Source organism: Ceratotherium simum, chromosome 10, assembly GCF_057802395.1.
Source record: "Ceratotherium simum simum isolate JZ-2026a chromosome 10, ASM5780239v1, whole genome shotgun sequence".
In the NCBI taxonomy this organism is placed as follows: Eukaryota; Metazoa; Chordata; class Mammalia; order Perissodactyla; family Rhinocerotidae; genus Ceratotherium; species Ceratotherium simum.
Genome location: NC_141909.1, coordinates 56,234,328 through 56,240,510, shown reverse-complemented (window position 1 = coordinate 56,240,510; position 6,183 = coordinate 56,234,328).

Genomic DNA, 6,183 nt, shown 5'->3' with positions numbered 1-6,183 from the left:
AATCTCATGGCCAGTTTTTAAAGTACTCACTTGGGCTTCTCTTCCAGAGCTCTCTGCAGCTCTACTCAGATGTTATTGTGTTCCTAACACAATATTTAAAGTTTGTATCTGTCAAAGTAAGATAAAATTGAAGTCTTTGTGTACCAGGGACTTTCAAGAAGTCGCAACATAGTCTATGCCTCTGTTTTGACAGATGGCATTTTGAAAACTCAAGGCTGAAACTCACCAGTTACTTTAGAGAAAGAGCTTGACTCCCCTGCCCCCCACCACTGCTAAACTTTGTCTTGCCTTTAAGTTCCCACCCTCCCCACTCATATCAGGGCACTGACAGAATTGATATCCTCTGTATTCATCCCCAAAGATTTCCTCACAGCTCTGCCAAGGCGGATCAATTACCTGTATCACGTCTATTATTTAAATTCTAAATCTCTTCTCAGGAGAGTCTGCCTATGCCATGAACCAGGAGTTTGTGGAAGTGAAAACTTTCCAACTTAATCCAGTGTTTCTCGAGATGAGGGTTTGTGCATCCATCCATGGCTAGGTTGACTGTATGTCCTGATTTGGCCAGGACAGTCACAGTTTACCTTTGGTGTCCTGGTATAATTATTAACAGTACTCCCTTTATGCTTGAAAGTATCCTGGCTTGGGTGATAAATCACATAGCCACCTACCCGTGGCCCACAGCAAGCCTCCTCTGAGCCACTGACTGTGAGCCGTGCACAGATGGGCTCTAGAGGCCTAACAAGCATGGTGAGATTAAGTCCCTAAGAAAAAGTGAGGGCTAGAAAATTGTCCTCAACTAAACATGGAATCTTACAATCATGCAACATGTTAAAAATACCAGGTGTACTGTGGCAGAAATAAGAGTTCACCAAATATCCACGTGCGCCCTGACATTTCCCAGTCTTTCTTGCAGATAAATTGGGGCCAAGTAATTAGCTTTGGCCAGTATAGTGGTGAGCGGAAGTGAAGTGTCACTTCTGGGCCAAGGCAGTGAAGAGCTGCGGTCCCTCCTACATCTCTCTCTTTCTGTGCTGTGGTGACCTTGTGTTGTGATGGCAGCATCACTGGATTACTGAGACATCCGTGGGAGGGAAGCCCTCACCAACCTGCATCAGACTTGTATGTGAGAGAAGTAAACGTTCATTGTGCTAAGTGACTGAGCTTCTGTTGTTGTTACTGCAGCACGGCTTATTCTATCCTGACTCGTACTGAAACGAATACTGTTACAGCTCTGTCAGTAAAGAGGATTATATAAAGAGGCCGACATATTCTCTTTTGGTCATAAAAATACAGTGGTCTCTTCTTGGCTGTCCTCTGATCATGCTGTTTAAATCCCCATCCACCCTACCAGTCACCATCATGTTATCTTGCTATATTTTACTTCATGGTACTTAGTGACATATTTATGTGTTTATTATGTCTCCTTTGCTAGAATGCAAGTTCCATGAAGGAAGGGACTTAGTGCCTTAAAACAGGGCCTGGCACACAGTAGGCCCTGTTTTATATTTTTCAGGCCCAAATGTATATTTTTGAGAAATGAACTGTGAGCTGAAGATTCTGTGTATAACTATCTTCTCTAAGATTCAAGAAGCTAATAAAGGAAAGGCTCTCCCTGCCTTTATTAAATGCTTAAAATGGAGCAAGGATGGGGTGGAGACGGAAGTCAAAGACACAGACTCTACTTTCAGGGGTTTTCAATATAATTGGGAAACAAAATACAGAGGCATGAAACCAGCAGAGAGCAAAACCCTAGGTACAAAATAGTTAATTAAGCACGAAGTATATACCTAAAGTGGTGAGGGATGAAGGGGAAGAGGCCCATATGGGGGCGTGGCTAACCATGGACAACTCCCTGGAGCAGACAGGTTTGGCACAGGACCTGGAGCAGTGGTTCTCAAACTTGTGCTTGCATGAGAATCACCTGGAGAGCCTTTAAAACTCAGACTGCTGGGCCCCACCCCCAGAGTTTCTGATTCAGTAGGTCTGGGTTAAGGCCTGGGGATTTACATTTCTTACAAGTTCCCAGGTGATGATGATGAGGCTGGAGGGAGGAAGGGGAACCACTATTTGAGAACTGACACTCCAGAGTGGAGGTTGGCAAACTATGATTCTGCAAGGCCCACTTGCTTTTTTTTGGCTTGAGGAAGAGTGGCCCTGGGCTAACATCTGTGCCCATTTTCCTCTATTTTGTATGTGGGATGTGCCACAGCATGGCTTGATGAGTGGTGTAGGTCTGCACCTGGGATCCGAACTGAGAACCTGAGCCACCATAGCGGAGCATGCCGAACTCAACCACTACGTCACTGGGTCCGGACCCCCACTTATTTTTTAAATAAAGTTTCATTGGAACATAGTACATCCATTCATTGCATATTATCTGGCTGCATTCAAGCTACAACAGCATAGTTGAGTAGTCTCGAGACCATATGGTCCACAAAGCCTAAAACACTTACTATCTGGTGCTCTACCGAAAAAGTTTGTTGACCCCTGGAGAAGTCAGATCCGTGGCTGGCAGATAGAAGCTTCAGGACGGGCAGATTTTCAAAGCAAGGGGCAGGTGGCTGAGAGCTATCAATATGCTTTCACACTTTGCAGCTGGAGCCTGATGACGACTTCCGTATGATAAAGGACATCACCCAAATGACACCTTGCCTCCCAAGCTCTGGGGACCAAGTGTGGAATAACTGCAGAAGATTCTTGTGTCTGGACAGGATGAGAATCTTCTTATAGCAAAGTGCAGCCTACATGTCTGAGTGCATGTTTCCTTCCCTTTGGAACCAGCAAGTACATTCACCTGAGTACTGGCCTTCCCAGAAGCAGTGTTTGATCTCTAAGTATGCCCTGAAGGGCAGTGATCTAGAAAAAGTCCTTAGCCTTCCCACCATGCACGCTTCTTCCCTCCTACAGAGCTTTGAGAGTCAAGTATTAACCACTGTGCCCCGGTCTGTGGTCTACATGGATGACAAAGACACATGATACCTGGATTGAAACATGACAGCGTCTCGTCGTCGCTGAGCTCTGTGGAGCACCCCAAATGCTTACAATGTCAAAGGAGGGAGAAACTCTTGTGGATCAGAGTTGATGCAGTGTTAGTTTTGGGGGTATTACCTCTGGGTCCTGCTTTGGCTTAATTAAACTAAGTCCACTGGTGAATTGGTTCCCAAATGCTGATTGGTGGATGGGCAGCATCAGTATCACCAGGACATTTTTTTAAAAAACCCATATGCCTGCATGTCTTCCCTGGAGAGTTTGATTCTCAGCAGGCCCTGGTGGATTCCTCCTTTTAAAAACCCTCCCATCGTCACCCGCCATCCCCACCCCCAGTGACTGTGACACACAGCAAGTGAATGCCATCAAATGGAATCTGGTGTTTCTTTCCCATTGTTTCAATGCGTTTGAGGTGGTGCTACTGCATTCTTTGCAGGATCTGCCAACGTACCTTAAATCCGAAAAGAAATTGCCTATGGGCCACTGGAGGCATTGACTGGCTGACACTGAGATGTGACATCAGGTTCTCACTAGGATGCACAGTGGGAGTCAAACTTTCTTACGTTTTCAGCCCTGCTTATCTGTCTTCTGCTAAGGGCTTGATTTTCCCCGGAACAGCAGTGTTTTCCAAACTGTGGGTTGGAACCTATTCATGGATTATAAAATCAATTGAGGAGAGTGCAATCAGCATTAAAAAAATTAAATAGGGGCCGGCCCGGTGGCGCAAACGGTCAAGTGCATGCACTCAGCTGCGGCGGCCTGGGGTTTGCGGGTTTGGATCCCGGGTGTGCACCGAGGCACAGCTTGTCGAGCCATGCTGTGGCGGCGCCCCATATAAAGTGGAGGAAGGTGGTCATGGATGTTAGCCCAGGGCCAGTCTTCCTCAGCAAAAAGAGGGGGATTGGCAGACGTTAGCTCAGGGCTGGTCTTCCTCTCCCCCCACCCCCCCAAAAATTAAATAGACTAGGAAAAAAAAATCAGAGTGCCTCACATGTGTTAAGGATAAGTGTTGTTCTGTAAAACTCATTTCAGTGGGTGCGTTGTGCATTGGGTTGCCATGTATTTCTCACTATGTGTTATTGCGAAAAATGTTTGTATGTCTCCGCTGTACAACACAAATCAACCATGACCTTAATTTACTTAGGGCAGCTCCTGTCTCCGCACGCTGACAACTGATGGAAGAGGTCACCAGGGAGGGCAGACTGTCATGTACAAGTACTTCAGGGAGGCTACCCAGAAACTAACAGAAAACTAGTTTGTGGATGATCGCAGGGACTGGGGAGATAAATCAATGGAGGGAAGTTTTGCAGATAGCAGCTGACTCAGCCCACCACACCTGTTGCCTGGGGACAGCTGGGGTTATCTGGAGACCAATCTGGCCAAATTTCAGTTTCCCTTTCCCTGAAATGGGGATAATCACTCTACTGACTATTACTGTTGTGGGAAAGACCAAATAAGGAGGGAAAAAGACTATCCAATCAAGGATGGACCACAAAGCTCAGGCCCAGCAACGGTCTGTAATGATGGTCTCGTAGGTGTGCTTTTTTTGGTATTAGGGGAGGAAGGGAAGGCCCGTACTCAGATCAACCTATGCAATGTGGGAGTCAGAGGGTGTGTATGGGAGTGCAGACCAGGTCAACCTTACGTCAAGGGGCCTTTCTTCTCTGGGCCTTGGCAGGAGCCCTGAGGTCTGATCCTTCACAGTACACTGGTCTTACTCAGTGACCTAGAAGAGGGTGGCCAGACAGAGCCAACAGGATGAGGGGACCAGCTCGCAGAGCGTCTACTGTGTGCAGCCCTCAAGTGGTGGCAACTGTCTTCTGCTGGCTTGGGAGGGGCCTGGGGGGTGGGAGTGATGGGGAGCACAAGGGAGGCAGACTGTCCCTGGGGCTGCTAATTTTGGAGCAGCCCTGCTGCCCTCTCTTCTCAGTGGGAAGGAAAGAGGAAGGAGGGGACTTGGAGGATAGGAGAAAGAAATCTTAGAGAATATCACTCAAGGGTCTAGGGGGAAAGACTCCAGTGGACAAAAAGTCCTGCCCTCTATTTCTTACAACAAAGCCCCCTAAGTGGTCGAGAGAGGTCCTGGTCACTTCTGCCACTTCCAGTATTTTGTCTTTTATTTATTTATTTTTTTTGGTGAGGAATGTAGGCCCTGAGCTAAAATCTGTTGCCAATCTTCCTCTTCTTGCTGAGGAAGATTAGCCCTGAGCTAGCATCTGTGCACATCTCCCTCTATTTTGTATGTGGGATGCTGCCACAGCATGGCTTGATGAGCAGCAGTTCATAGGTCCGAGCCCGGATCCAAACCTGTGAACCCCAGGCTGCCGAAGCAGAGTGTGCAAACTTAACCACTATGCCACCGGGCCGGCCCCCACTTCCATTTTTAAAGCTCTTACAATATTAAGGGATGAGAAAAATTGCCAAGAATGCAAAGATGGAATTAAAAAAAACAACCAAGGCATATTTAAAGTCGCATAGTGAACATCTTTAATCCTGTTGGTGACCTCTGTGCTGTCCCTCTGACTTCCTTAGGCGATATCAGAAGTCTGAACGAAAGGGCAGGCCAGATCTCACCGCTGTTCCTGCCCAGATAGACTCTGCTTAAGAGCAGGTTTGGCTGCCTTCGCTGCTTGGGAATGGGACAAACCTCATTCCCTCGTCAGCTGGGCCTTCTCGGGATCGTGGTTCTCAAAATTTAGAGTGCATAGCCTTACCCAGGGAGCTTGTACCAAATATTTACTTTTAGCCCCACCTACAGGGATTGGATTTAGCAGGCCTGAAGTGGAACCCAAGAGTCTGCATTTTGAGATACATCTCCCCCGACTCCCCAACATGCCCAGATGCCGATGCAGCAGACCACACTTTGAGAGTCTGTGGGGAAGGCTGACCAGGGAGAGGAGGGTTCCCCCCACCAGTCTTGGGTCTCACCCACCCACCCCCCAGCTGACCACCCCAAATAAAGTGGGACTCCTGCCTACCCAGTGCTCTCTATTAGGGCAGGGCTGGGCCTTGATGTTGGAGGGTTTCATAAAGAGGCCTCAGACATCTGCTGAGCCAAGCCCAGAGGCAGACCACAGAGGAGGTAACGGCTAATTGGACCTTAACACACATTGTACGGGCCTTTTTTGGATTGAAAAAAAGACCTACCCCCATCTCTCACCCCCCCACCCCCCCAAAAAAGTCGTCAAGTGT